We start from the raw sequence: 15,938 nt of genomic DNA, 5'->3' as shown, positions 1-15,938 counted from the left end.
AGCATTGGTGCAAGCCTCACCTTGAGCGCTGTGTGCGGTTCTGGGCCCCGTAATTTAGGGATGTGAAGGTACTCGAATGTGTCCAGAGGAGGGCAACAAAGCTGTTGAAAGGGCTGGAAGGAATGTCTATGAGGAGCAGCTCAGGACTCTGGGTTTGTCTAGTTTGGAGAGAAGGAGGCTCAGGGGTGACCTCATTGCTCTCTACAGCTTCCTGAGGTGGGGAAGTGGACAGGGAAGTACTGTCTTTACTCCCTGGGATCCAGTGACAGGACATGTATGAGAGGTTCAAAGCTGCATCAGGGGAGGTTCAGACTAGATATAAGGAAACATTTCTGTACAGAGAGGGTAGTCAAGAACTGGAACAGGCTTCCTAGACAGGTGGTTGGTGCCCCAAGCCTGTCAGAGTTTAAGAGGCATTTGGACAATGCCCTTAATAATATGCTTTAACTTTTGGTCAGCCCTGAAGTGTTCAGGCAGTTGGACTAGAAGTACTCTGTTCTGTTCTGTTCTATTCTATTCTGTTCTAAATTCCAGTTCAGATGACTGATGTGCAAGACTTTTTTCTTCCCACATCAGGCATCCAAAAATGTATAATTTGATAAAGATTTCTGCATCTGCACATTGATTAAGTGCCACTGGAATACTGGAAGAATTAGAAAAGTATAGTTCTCTCAACTCCTCTCAAGTGGGAGAAAAAAAACCACCTACAAACCAAACAGGTTTGGACAGATAAAAATTATTGTCCAGTTATTCATCCTGCCCAAACACTTTACCCTGGCAGTGTCAGAACAATTATTATCAGTCATTAAAGCTAAGAACTCTTAATGGTATTTAAATCAATACTTTCTCAATATTAAATCCTAATTGCCTATCCTGATCATGTTCAAAACAATGTTTAGATCATTCTTTCCTCGAAAAATAAGGGAAATTATCCTATGAAGTTTTTTGTTGGTTTACGTTTGTGTTGGGGGGGGGGGGTTGGTGGGTTTTTGGTTTTTTTGAAGGGGGTATTGGTTTGGTTTGATTTTTTTCCAAATACAGCTACACTTTAAACATCCAGGCTGTAGCCAGAAGTCATTACATTCTGCCATAATTCATGGAGGTCAATGTTGTCACTCAGTGTTCAATATTACATAGTATTACAGTGAAATATGTTGTCCCTTTTGAACGCACTGGTTAAATTAGAAGGTCTTCTAGCATAGTCCTAGCAAGCACCAGTCATCAAGCCCTTTTAAGCTTTCCAAGACTTTAAAAGTGTGTTTACAGCTCACATAGAGACATGTCATGGGGGCCTTGGTGGAGCACTCATGCAGAAAGATGCTCAGAGAAATGACAGGATATTAGCATATGGCAACAGAACACGGCACATGCCAGAGAGGAACTTTTCTAGCTTTAGAAATGGACTGTCTGGGGGTAGTTTGTGCTTTGAACACAATGTGGATGAAGTGTATTTGCAAACTTTCCCGTTGTATGAGACAGTCAAAAGACTGAAAAGTAGGCACTCTTCAAAGACAGTTTGAGATTTTACTGAAACTTCCACAGCTTGCAGGAGGGAAGAAGTGTATTTTGGAGGCATATATTTATTTCCTATCAGTAAATCTTTCTAAATATTATAGGTTCAAATGCATTTTCTAACAGAGCAATGAATATCATATCATAGAATCATAGAATCATAGAATTGTGTAGGTTGGAAGGGACGTTTAAGATCACCGAGTGCAACCATCAACCCAATTTAAAAGATAATAAATAACTGAAGGATCAAGCTTTAAGTAAGGTTGGATTTTTTTCAATTTACAAAAAAGGAGTGTCTTAAAATATCATCGAGTCTACAGTATAGAATACTACGCAGAACATAACTAACATTACATGTATATATTTCCTTGATGATTTGGAAACGACGCATTTCTGAGTTTGAGGATTTCTACATTAAAATGCTGCATCCAGCAATTTTACTTTTACAAAGGTGGTTTTATGAGCCATAGTTTTTGTCTGATATTATTTTGTATTCTTTCTACCTGAATCTGAGATGAAAAGTAGCCACCGGTGAAACGCATTTTTTTTCACAAAGAATGTCAAAATAGTTTATATCCTAGCAACTCTGGATTCCTGGCATTAAACAGAGCCTCTTGAAAGTATCTTCTATGCAAAAAATACTCGATAAGCTCATGTACCAACACTTCACAGAAACTTCTATAGAAACAAAGTTACTATATATATGCCATTGCTAGCAATTGCAATTAAATGGCAATCTTTTAATGGCAGTCAGTGATGCAGAGAGGTGAAAATTTAGCAGTGTCATACGCAGCGATTGATACAAACAGAGCGTTTGGTTTTGATCTGCAGAATTTCTACCTGTCTTATTTTGAATTGTGGATCAAACTGATGGTAAATATTTCAACAAGTGAATATGTATATGAATAGAGACATTTATTTGTTCATTTGTTTATTTGTTTATTTATTTATTTATTTCCAGATGGTCAACATTACTATTATTATTGTTGTAACACTTCCAAACATCAAACGTTAGGTCTTTGGGCCAAATGGATTAAGGTCTGTTTTTATACAGTCCAAATTTAAAACACAAGGTAAGAGCTGAAACAAAATTATAACGAAATAAAGGGAGTTGCCCCCATTCACAAAATGTGCCAATAGTAGAAAAGGATTCTACTGATTTTTGAGGCCATTAAAACTATTTCATAATAAATTACAAAATAAATAATATTATGTTCTCCAGCCAACAGAAAGGATTGGGATATTTTTTTTACATTTATGTAGATATACCTAAACTTTTTGAATAAGATGGCCGTGCTCCAGTTTTGTCAGAACAGGTCTACCCTTCTTGTAACCCTGTATAGAAATACACAACGGACACTGGAATTATGTTTCCCCACACAACTTGTGAATTTTTTTTTTGTTTCATTCTTATATATAGTTAGAAATTCGTGTTCAACATCAGCACATTTGGGAAATGCATCGAAAGCTTCTGCAGAAGGTAATTTTGTATCATGTGGGTTGCTCATCCATCTGTCAAACCTTTCACGTAACTGTAAAATCAAAACCCCTAACATCCTGTAATAAGGAGATTACGATTTGGGGGGGGGGGTTTGGTGACACTTTAGGGTATTCAGTTTTAATCAAAATAATCTCTCGTCAATATTGCTCCCAGGGAGGAATGGAGAAAAATTGTAAAGGAATTTTTTTTCTGACAAGTTTTTTTGTTTCCCTAAAGACAACACTTTATGAATTAAAAGAAGCTGTGTTGTTTCTGGACTTGGTCCTCTTGAGAAAAGCTAGAAAATTATAAAGATCACATCTCAGACCTACAACCACTTCAGGGCAGCTTCAGTAAGAAATTACAGCATAGAAAGTAATATTATGATCACAAACAGATACAAGTGATCTTTAAATGTTCATGAACTGGTGAAAAATACCTTCCCACTCAGACACAGATGCAGCAGAGAGCATTACTGCAAAATTAGCGCCAGTCTTCACTGGACCATTCAGTGTCACCAAGTATTCATCAGATGTGAATTACACTCTGAACAAATTGCCTGAAGGAACAGATACAGGGATTTTCATGTTCTAAACGTGCTTTCCTATTAGTATCAAAACAGTCCATTGGAGGATATCTCAACCCCCGAAGACATGCAATGAACAAAAATGCTACAATACTCAACCATTATTCCAAAGTACAGTGTTTAAAAATGAAATATAATATACAGTAGGCCTGACTCCCTATTCCCTTAGACTCCATTATAATCACCCTTATGATGAGCCACACCTCATTATAATAACAGCCAAATTGCTTGGCTCCCAAGGGCAGACTAACAGTCAGGGTGGATTGTACTTATACTCAAAATAACCACGAATAATCAAGATGAGTCTCTCAGTTTGACAATGTATGACCACTTTTGCATAACTAATGCTGTTCTGACACGAAAAATGCTACAGATTAAGCAAAAAGAATTAATCTGGCTAATATTGATTGGATGCATAACAGTAAGTAACGTGTCAGCATATTTACTGCAGTTATAATAACATCTGTTTTCTAGGCAAAAAGTTAATTTCTTTAGGTGTCCAAATGGAACTTAAAATCCTGTATATCATCTGTATAAATTTTGCATATTTCTGTACTGAAAGGATATGGTAGAGAACCATTTTAGTTCATTTTAATTAGGGTCAATGACAAGCTTTGCTTAATAATTAAAGGATCAGATCATGAAAGGTGTTTACTGACAGTGAACTTGGTGCAGAGTTGTCAGTTTACACCTAGTGAAGATTTGCTCTGTGGCATTTTATATCTTCAAAGTAATAGAAATTCCATTCAAGATGTTTGCAATGAAACCCAAACCCATGTGAAGCTCTCGCGGTATAGTGTTTCAGTACAAATGCCAAACATAAACGAGGTTCCTCAAAAGGTTTGTTAAGGTTCATGAACTTAAGACTGGCTTTGAACTAACGCTGTGGCTAACTGATAGTTTCGTATTGAAGCCATACAAAATTCCCTTAGTTTGTAAGAAAAACTAGAGGAAACACTGACGATTCATCTCAGTTTTCCCTTCATACTTTGATGGGCCAGTTGTTAAGTCACCTGAGTCACTTGGAGGAGGACTTCACTGTAGATAACTCTGAGAGGACGGTAAATAAATGCATAATCTCTAAAAAGAATCAAGTGAAATAAAATGGTAACTAGAAATCCAGAAAGTGATTGATTACACAGATTTAATGTTTATTTGCATAAATTTGCCATCAAATTTTCATTAGGCAACACTTCAATATTAATTCTTGAAATGGTTGAGATAACCCATATTGACCATGGTTTCCTTAATTTTTTTTAATTTTTGTTTTTATTTCCCTAACCCCATGTCTTTCTGCAAGGCACGATCTTCAAGGAAAATTAATGTTTTCTTCAACCATTTGTACAGCGTTTTCCTAGGGGTCTCCTTCTACTGGTTTCCAGTGAAAAGTGAACAGTTGCAATTTGTGCCTGTAAAACTATTCACTTTTACATTTCAACAAATAATCCTATAAATCTGTTTCACTTTGTGTTTGTCTGTAATGCGGAATGGAAAGTGAAACGTGGCAAGTAAGGAAAACTCTGCTGCAAAGAAAAAGTTAAACACAAGCTTGAATTTAAAGAAATACATATACACGGCAATTCTACAGAGTATGAGAAGGAGTTAATACAAGAACAAATATGCTTTTTATTCTAATTGTAGTTTTATAATATGTTTGGCATATATGATTATTGTTATTTATAAATAGTTGGAAAACACCTACCTTATTGATTCAGAGCAGTGATTGATTGACATGGTTTGAGTATGGTGTAATTACTGTATCCATGAAATGATTTAAAATGTACTGAAAGAAAATTAATCTTGTACGTGGGATATATGGGTCTTGTAAGTAGCCACCTTAATGCCAAAATATGCGTAGTGATCTGTGTCATAGCTGCCTTACTTCCTTTCTTGTGAAAAGATGCATACGCATTGCCCATCATGACTGTTTTCCATGGCAAATCTGTTCTGCATCATAAACAAATACGTAGTGACTTGGTTTAAGACAATGTTTGGGCTCCTGGTGGTTTGAAATGTTTTGAAAGGTCAGGTTCGGTTTTCTGAAGAAGCGAGACAATCTACAAATGGGATAAATCATGGCTTTTCAAAGGCAGTTCCTACCAGACAAATAGCTCTTTTTTTTTTTTTTCTTTTCTTTTTATTTGCAACAAGAAATGTATGACAGATGTATTTAATGCAACAAGAAACGTATAACAGATGTAAACTATCTGGAGAAGAATGGTTTACAAAGTAATTTTAAATGGGGTAAGGACCAGGGTGTGGGAGAGACGGGGTGAGGGCAGTGAAGAATAAAAGAGAAAGTTAGGAGAATGATCTGGGAAGAGGCCACAACCCACAGGTAGTGGTCTAAGCTGTGGTGTAGTACCCAGTAGCACTACATGGCTCAAAAGAGACTTGACCCCAAGATTACACTTTTTTTCTAGCCAAAGGCTTCTGGGTCCTCTGGACAGTCTAGAACATAAAATCACTCCTTGGGTGAATTATACAGCAGAAGCAACAGAAACCTTTTGAGTTTTCTTCCTTCCATCAGGAAGGAAGTACGGCACAGTGTGGCTTTGCTTCCCGGTGTAACTTTGTTCCTTGGGTTCTGAAAGGAAACAGAATTTATTTCTAAGTTTCCTGGATCAGGATTTGGAATAGAAGTTGTGGGCATCACCTTCAGTGTCAGCTCAGGGCTTAGACAGGCTTGCGAAAAGGAAAGGGAGGTGGAGGGAGATTACTCTTGGCAGGATCAGTTTCACTCATTTTCACCACCAAAATCACTTTGCGCTTGGAAACTAAAGTGTGTGTGCATGTGCCTGTGTGTGTGTGTGAGTTAGTACTACAGCAGATGGAAAAGATAGAAGAGAAGTCAAAAGGTAAATCTCACTTCCCACTACACTCTTTTTTTAATCATCTGCAATCTCACAATGCAATCAGCAGTATTCACACATAGCCACATTCACACACAGAAGACAGAGGGCTGAAGCCTGGGAATTAAGTCTTAAGGGAGACAGTGAAAGGGTAGTAAAAGAATCCCTTTGTTATCTGATGTTTTCACTTTGTTTAGAAGGGCACATTAAGGCTAGGAATTATAGATAAAACTGATTGTAGAATTCATCCCAAAAGCTCTAGAGGCAGCTGTGGATGATTTTTCATACACAGATAATCAGTTATCTAATTTCCTAGATACCAACAATGACAGGAGTTTTAGGAAATCTGAAAATCACAGCTTGCATGATTTCTTAAATGTGAATTCAAGTATCCCACCTTTACTCAATGCTTGAGACTCTGGGACCATTGAACCAAGACCAGAGCAAAGTGAAGAACTATGACCCATTGTACCGAGAAAGAAGTGAGAAGACACAGTGTGATAAATGAGTCCAGTAGGTAAAACCAAAAGCCCAGGGAAAAAAGTCTTGAATTGTCACGTTTTCATTATTTACAATCAAATGAAAAACTATTAAATTAATGTACTAATATACTCATTTTGGAAGTTTTTGCATGAACTCAGCTGTACAGGCATCTATACATTTAGGGGTTAGTATGCTTTTAAAGAATCATAGAATCATAGAATCATTTAGGTTGGAAAAGACCCTTGGGATCATCGAGTCCAACCATCAGCCCCACTCTACAAAGTTCTCCCTTACACCATATCCCTTAACACCACATCTAAACGACTCTTAAACACATCCAGGGATGGTGACTCCACCACCTCCCTGGGCAGCCTATTCCAGTGTCTGACCACTCTTTCTGTGAAGAATTTTTTCCTAATGTCCAGCCTAAACCTACCCTGCTACAGCTTGAACCCATTCCCTCTTGTTCTATCGCTAGTTACCTGTGAGAAGAGACCAGCACCAACCTCTCTACAATGGCCTTTCAAGTAGTTGTAGAGAGCGATGAGGTCTCCCCTCAGCCTCCTCTTCCTCAAACTAAACAGTCCCAGCTCCTTCAATCGCTCCTCATAAGATTTATTCTCCAGGCCCTTCACCAGCTTCGTTGCCCTCCTCTGCACTCGCTCCAGCACCTCGATATCTCTCTCGTATTGAGGTGCCCAGAACTGGACACAACACTCAAGGTGTGGCCTCACCAGTGCTGAGTACAGGGGGACAATCACCTCCCTCCTTCTGCTGGTCACACTATTTCTAATACAAGCCAGGATGCCATTGGCCCTCTTGGCCACCTGGGCACACTGCTGGCTCATGTTCAGCCGCTTGTCAATTAGAACCCCCAGGTCCTTTTCTGCCAGGCAGCTCTCCAGCCACTCTTCCCCCAGCCTGTAGCGATGCATGGGGTTGTTGTGGCCCAAGTGCAGGACCCGGCACTTGGCCTTGTTGAAGCTCATACCGTTAGCGTTGGCCCATCAGTCCAATCTATCTAAGTCTCTCTGTAGAGCCTCCCTATCCTCATGCAGATCAACACGACAAGATCAATCTCAACAAGAGATTGTTCCAGTGTTACCTTTGCTTTCCACAGATGTCATCCCTCCTCTCAGAGCCATTTAAAAAATAGGAAAGGTTTACTGCTTGTGGTACTGCCAAAAAATCAGTACAGGAAACTGAGTTAGCTTCTTTTAAAAATCACACATCACCTACAGAATAGTTCAGTAAATCATTATTGCAGAATTTTGTTTTGTGCTTTGTTTTTGTGCTTTGAAAAAAAAACCCTGTAAGCTCTCACATACCTGGTTGAACCGGCAAGAGAACCTTCACTTTCAATTTATTTGTAAACTGAACAAAGTTGAAAGGTTTATGGAGGGACAACAGCATAAGTCCAACTGTGCCAATGACATAATGCCATTTTAGAGGTATTTTCCTGTATGGATCTATTTCTTGTGATGATAAGAATTCAAAATGTTATTCTTATTTATGATATATCCTGCTGAAGGAGTTAACATTTTATGAGAAAGCCAGAACAATTTCCTGTCCATCAGATGCATTCACTTCCAGATCATGAGCACCATGCATTCAGCAAACCAGGATGTTAGAGATGTCAATGAGTGAAGTCGCAGCCCTCCTACTCTTCCTCTTCATCTTTCTAACTCTCCACCACCCTCGGTTATTTTAACGATTGCTTGAAGTGTTCATTCATGTCAAGGCATGTTATTTACTTCCCATTATGGACATGACATTACACGACTCCATTACAAATTGAGAGAAACATATTGCCTTCCAAAGTGTAAGTATTGCCCCATTATCTATGAATAGAAATGAGTGCCGGCACTAGACGTCAACTACTTACAACAGATAGTCTAAATGTTATGGACAAAGTTTCATTTTTGATAATGTACCAGAGAAAGATAAAATACATCAAAAATACTCTACCAAATGAATTTATCATTCACATTGTCAACCCATCAAGTTTAGTCATATAATTCATAGGCTGATTATGTGGAAAGTCAATGAATCATATAGCTAAATATTTTCTAGTGGCTTTATGAATGATAGAGTTAATCAATATTGTACCTGAAGAGAGTTAATCTCTAACTGTTATTGCTAATAACCAAACCTTCAGAACTTTAACTTAAATAAATAGGAACAAATTTAAAAGACTATACACTCAGCATCTGATGCTATACATAAAACAGTAGCTAAAAGAAAGGCTGCTCATTATTTTTGATAGAAAGCATAAATAATATATTTTAATCCAGTGAAACAACTGCCTAAGCCAGTTTTATGGGGAGCGGTACCATTAAAACAGTATGATGGGGTGCAGGTGGATACCTAGTTTCAAGAGCCTCTAAGCTGCCATAGTACTTCCAGTATGTTCAGTTGTGGTGGACCTAGGTATATGTATATTGTTCCTCTGACTGGTGTGACTAGAGGGCTTACAAACTAGTTGGAAAGATACTAGCTACATAAGCAAAATACGTGAAATTCTGGAAAAAACCTTGGTTTGATTTGGTTCAGTTTGGTCTGGTATAGTGTGGTGGAACAGACTAGAAAAATCAAAGTGCTTCCCTACAGCTCCTTATAGGCAACTCCCAGGCAAACCTCACCTCCTGCCAATAGCTGTTGTCTAAAATGTACTCCTTCAATGACTAATAAAGACGAATAGGCACCTTTACATGAGAGTCATCTAATTCTAAAATAGGCACCCAAGAGTTGAGAATAACTGATTTATTCTTTTAAGGCGTGTATTTTTTCCATTGGCTATATAAATAGGTATATAAATTGGAGCTCAAATCTAAATTTTAGCTGTCCTAAATCAGCGATAACAAATTTCATAGTCTGTCTCCAGAGCTGATCCATGCAAATTGTACCAAATTGTAATTAAGTTGTAACAAACGATTATACAAACCACTGAGAATTCAATAAATTCAAAGCACATCTCTCTGCATCGCTGGTCAAAATAGCAACAAGCAAAGCCAATAACCTGCTGCCAAACACAAGTGAAATTCCAGAGCTTCTTTGATCCTGTATCTCAAAAAGTTTTTTTTTAAACCTGCAAATACTCAGTATTCAGGTCAGTTTAGATGTTACTGTGACTGGTGTATCAAAACCAACTCTTAATTAAATCCATCGAACGATCAAGCAGAAGTCAAGAAGTAAAACAAGGAAGAAGCAGAAGAACCTCTGAAGACAAAATAAGTACAATGAACTAATTATTCAGAAAGAGTCTCTTGCACAATTAACTATACAAATAAATAATAACAAAGAATAGTAGAATAGAGACTTACAAGCTTAAGTCCTCACATTTCAAAAATGAATGCAAGCAAAGCTGGCGTGGTTCCAAAATCTGCAAAATATTTATTATTTAGTTTTGTCTTCCTCTTTTATAATTAATTCACAATTAAACAAGTTGTAATTATAATTCAGATACTGGCAAAATACATTCTACGGTGTTAACCATTGATAGATTTGTAAACAAAAGCAGCTGGACTGGAATTTCTTCAAGGAAATATTTACATGCCAACAGTTTATCAAACTGAAAGTCTGCAGATAAATCTACACATGGGCATTATGTTAATGACGATAGCAACGATGATTCATATTCTTAGCCGTAGCAGCTTTGTACTGCTACAGCTGTAAAAGAATAAAACCTGGAAGGAAAAAGGATAAGGAGGCAGGCCTAGGATTTTACTCCCCTGCCTCCTTTCAAGGTTAGAACATTTGTTACATTATACTGGAAATAATGATTAACAATAGGGCCATTGTCCAAGATTCTTTCACCTCTAGAGGCCAGATTTCTGGAGGTACTTAACTGATGTAGGATGAGACTAAGCGCTTCATGGGATTTTACAAAAGCACAAGCGCCCACTGAAATTTTAAATGGATATCCATGCAGTTTGGAAATCCCAGGACATACCAAACCATATCTTTGACAAGCTAAGTATGCATGTGTTTATTAAATCTCCTTGCCGCTAAGTAACTGCTTAAAAAAAATTCTACCTGCTTGATACCTACTCAGTATTCTCAGTTTGCACGTTTTACCCAGATCTTGGGATTTAAAGGGGATCACACCCTGCAGAAACGCACGGACGTTTTCCTATCAGCTGTCACTTGTCACCCTTTTTGGGAGTGACTGACATATGGCTATAACTCTCACCAGAGTGTCTCAAGAGTTCAAAACAGGACCTTGACTTCAGCATATGTATTTGAATACAAACACACACAGCAAAAAGAATAAATGAATGAAAAACATTAGAATTACATAAATGATAGTAATAAAAAAGAAAATTCAGAGAATTTCAGGAGAAAGGCACTTTCCTGGGAAAATACAACTCATATGAACACTTAAAGCTTCTTCTACATCAAAAATTAATTTTCTGGAGGATCTTGATTTTAAGGAGAGCTAGGGGTATCTGAAAAGAAACGTCAGGTTGGAGATTCCATTCCTTACTGAGAGTGAAAGATCCCTTTGCTCATCATCCAAGCCCTTGTGATTAGCATTGGAATACAGTGAATTCGGAACATGTCCACCTGGTACAAAGAGAGTCAGCCTGATTAGCTACAGTGAAAGTCACCCATTTCAAACAGGGATGAATCTTTCTTCCTTTCCTGTCCCAGACACATCATTCTTCAGGTGAGTAGCTGAATAACGGGGCAGCTGGTGGAGTAAAATCTGGAAATACGACAGTACAATTCACAACGGCAGCAAGTGGAGGTGATTAGAGCTAAATGGAGGCAGTGCAATTGGCATGTGACTGGGGGTGAGGAGTGGTTTGTGGCATGGTATGACTGAGTAGTCGTGTGTGGGTGTTATACTGAAGCAAGATATATACTGGTAAATGAAAGGTAATCACTAAAGTCCTGTGCCCAAACAGTATAGGGGACTCTCTATGTGGTACGCCCTCACTCTCCAAAGTGAAGTTGGCAGTTCCCAAACTATGTTCTGGGCCTGACCCATTCGAACTGCTGTACCACCCTCAGAATCGTCTGCCGCACAGCTGGCTGGCACGGGCCACCACTTACCCAGGGACCATTTAACAACACAGCAGCACAAATGATCAGCTCCCATGACTTGCAAACTTCAGTCAACTTTCTGTTATAACAGCCTAAAAGAATAATTCCAACCTTTCCGTTTGTTTGGAGTTTTTTTTGTGGTTGGTTGTTGGGGTGGTTTTTTAACTGTGTTTTTTTAGGATCAAAGGAGGACCATGGTATATAATCTGTGACACATCCTAGGGTGTCCGACTGTGTGCATTTAGGGTGATTGCCTTGCATGAACACTTTTCATGCCCTGGAAAAATCTAGTTTATTGAATATGTAAAGGACAGTAGTTTTGCACGTGCTTAGTAAAATCAGTGTATTCTGGAAGCAGAAGATGTAAGCAAAGCCTTGTACACATAGACCTTTTGTTTCTTTGCAAGTGTTGGATTTAGAGCACACATGCAGAAGAGCTGCAGGGGATGCATGGTTAGCAGGGAAAGCAGCGAGTCAGAGAAAAATGGCAGATAGGATCAGCTGTTGCTGCTGCTAAAATGATTCATTCAGTCCTGCCAGCTCCCGTTCAGCCTTTGAGAAGGAGGCTGACAGAATATTTCTGTATCTAGTAGATACTTCTGTTGACTCTCTGTGGTCTGCAGACTGAGAATCCCTAGTTACTGCACTGCTATAGCCTAATCAAATATGAGAAACCACATAACATTTTTTAACTTGTATTTTGGAAATCATACCACCTAGGGAAAAAAAACATATTAAAAGAGTGTCATTAAGTTAAAAGAGCAAAATAGAGAAGAACTGGTGGAACCCGAGCACTTCCATTTTTACCTGCATTCCTGTTAAACTTCATTCCGTACATACTGTGGTAAAAGAATGGGATGAAAACCAAAGAAGAAAGCAGCTTTTACCCTGAACAGAACAGTATTTAAGAAAAATAAAACTTTTAACACTGAAAACTCTTCACCGTGCACAAAAGCAAACAGCAGTTTTCAAACATGTCCCCTGGTACTAATGTTCTTGTTTGCCAGAAGCTCATTTGCCGTGGCCAAATGCTCGCTGATTCAAATAAAAACACCTTACCAACAATTCGCACAATAATTTAAATTGAACTTGGCCAGCTTAGATTAGAAAAGAAATTACTTAAATTGAAAAAGGAATAAACCTTGCTCAAAATACAGTTTGCTCTTTCTGCCCCAAATTAAATACAAAGGAATGATATAGTGGCACTCTCTTTAATGACCACCACTTAGAAGAATATGCAGCGTTTGTTAAAAGGCTGAAGTATTCTTAAACTTGAATATAACACACAACTACAGACCATCAGAAAAATGCATTGTACAACTCATCTACCCATGCAAGCATAATAGGAGGGTCCAGGGTCACTAGGAGTCCTAACGTAAGTGCCTACTATTGTTCTCACAACAAAATACACTCTTCATACAGTCCCAAATATAATCTTTATGTATGCTGATAGTGGCTTAGTAAAGTAAAAGGAAAAGCACTAGCCATTACTATCATGATTTGTCTCCACTCATGTAACACCTGGCACTTAAAAAAAGGAAAAACTCTTTTGAATCCATAAATATTTTATTGATTAGTTTAAGCATAGTATATACAAAGAAGATGAAGTATGGCGATGCAAAATATCACTGATACTAATCATTTACCACTTTGTTAGATGTCACCCTCAGTCCCCTCATGGCCTGTTCAAAAGCCTCACTCAAGCCAAAGCCCCTCCTGCCAGCTCTGATTTACCGGCTCCATCTGAAACCTGAACCTCAGCAGAGTTTATTTGACCTTTTGGAGGACATGCATTGCAGAGGCCAGCAGTTCCAGTCACTGAGTGTGTTTCCATTGCCTATTGCTGTGGTGCAAGGAGGGAAGGACCACAGTATGACATGATGCAATCTGCTACAGTTCTAGGACTGCATGACCACACCATGGCATTACCAGCAATGAACTTTCCACCAGTTGCCAGTCCTAAGCTTGTATAGAGAACCAATTGCTACGGGCAAGTGGCAAAACCTAGATTATATCCTTTCGCATGACTAGGTTCCACCAGGAAAAGAAAGTGCTTTAGGAGCTTGAGGGCACACCACAAGCACAGAGGCAAGGCCACAGAAAACCCCCTTTCTGCAACTAACTTTGCTAATGTAGACACACCTCCAGTGAGCTTTTAAGAGACGGGATCTCCAGAGTGCCCGGGGCTGTCCACTTCTGAAGTGAATTGGTAGGAACACTTTCCCAAGAAGGTGTGACATGGGAATTCATGTTGCTTCCTGCTCTCAGTGGGCTCGCACTCCCTCTCTTTTCTACCAGTAAAGCACTAACACTAAACAGTTACAGCTTGATGTGCATGGGGAAAAAGGAATTCCTCAACTTAATGCTAAAAGGAACGGGAGCAAAAAGAGAACAAGAGCCAAAGCACGTTGTTCAGCCCAGTAGTAAGGTTTATGGGGTATTGAGCTTTTGGGTTGTGGAACTGTGGAAATGGTTGTGATCAGAAGCTGTACATTTCCTTCTTTTCAAAGATCCTGCGTGGTTATGCAGTGAGTTTTCTGAGCACACTGCATCACATTGTTCACCTTAGATTTTGGCTCCCAGGAGCAGTTATTCCAGAGATAGGCATCTAGGTGTTTGAAAGGGGAACCCAAATATCATTATTAGTGCCCAAGGAGAGTTCAGGGCAGTCATGGAAACATTTAGTAAGCTTTACATACTTCAAAAAGGCAGATTATTTATTACAGTTTTGAATTAAGCACGTGGAGGCTGCTGGAATTTCTTTTTAGGAATTTTGAATTCTGAAATCCATGGACTAATTCTGTACTATAATCCTTTTCATTTATGTTTTTTTCTCCGTGTTTGTCTGTAGCTTACTTTCACTTTTCACTGTGATTTTGTTTTCAACCCTTAATTCACCGCGTGAGTCTTATCTTCTTGCCAGATGCCATGTATACACTTACAGAGCTGTAGAGGTTTGAGTCGGTAGGCGAATGGGATAAGATCTCACCTGGAAGAAACCGAGAATTAGAGCTTTTTCTTCTTATTATTTACTGCCTCTGTAAGTTCTGTGTAAGGTGGCCTGTGAACTTGTTCAGCTTCCGCCACTGAAATGGCTTCAAAGGGTAATACCAGCATCTGTTTCCCAGAGGTGTGCTTGTTATTGATCAGCTCACAAAGAAGGTAATACTTTATCTCTGTCCTCTTCAATTGTTAAATTGAGTTCAGATTGTTCAAGAGATCCATGTGGAAACTTATTTCTGGCTTCCAATATATCATCCCTTCACTGAAAAGCCAGATTCTGCAGCATCAGTTTGGTCACAGTGAATGGAAGCCAAATGGTTATTAGTTGCTTCTGAATGGAATTGAAAACAATGTCTGCTTGCCCAGCAGCCTGCCAAATGAGTTTGTTTGCTGCATCTATATCTTGCCAGATCTTTCTAAAGAGTATCTTTAGAATCCAGTTTCTCCTTATTGTATCACTATTTACTTCCACCTTGACAGCTGAAATCTCCTCTTTTCCACCATCCCTGAGTGCGATTCAAAATTCCGTTGCAGCCTCATTCTCTCAGCCTGCCTTCCTAACCACAACTTTCCTTTTCTTCCCCCCGGTTTTGTGCCGCATCCAGTAATCAGCACCCACAAAAGCATTTTTTAACTTACAAAGTCCTTAAGCCCCGATTCCTAGCTAATGTACTACGATACAATTTCACAGATACAGACAATGAAGCCCAAAGGCACTCCTTTTGTCTCTCCAGTTTTTAAGATGCCAAGTTTAAACTTTCCATACCGTAGCTTCCCAACCTTCGTGATAACACCTACTTGATAGAGAAGCCAACAAGCCAAATTAACTGTTTCAAAGTCCTCTGTATCTCAGAGAGGGAAAAATCTATAGAATTACAAAATAGTTGGTTGCCTTGCAGTGCAGCACAAACTGGTTTCAAGAAAGCCATTTGAAAAAATAAAGGAAGTATATTTTAAATGGAGGATCTGTTCC

This window comes from Larus michahellis, chromosome 1, assembly GCF_964199755.1.
Source record: "Larus michahellis chromosome 1, bLarMic1.1, whole genome shotgun sequence".
In the NCBI taxonomy this organism is placed as follows: domain Eukaryota; kingdom Metazoa; phylum Chordata; class Aves; order Charadriiformes; family Laridae; genus Larus; species Larus michahellis.
This window is presented reverse-complemented; position numbering follows the sequence as displayed.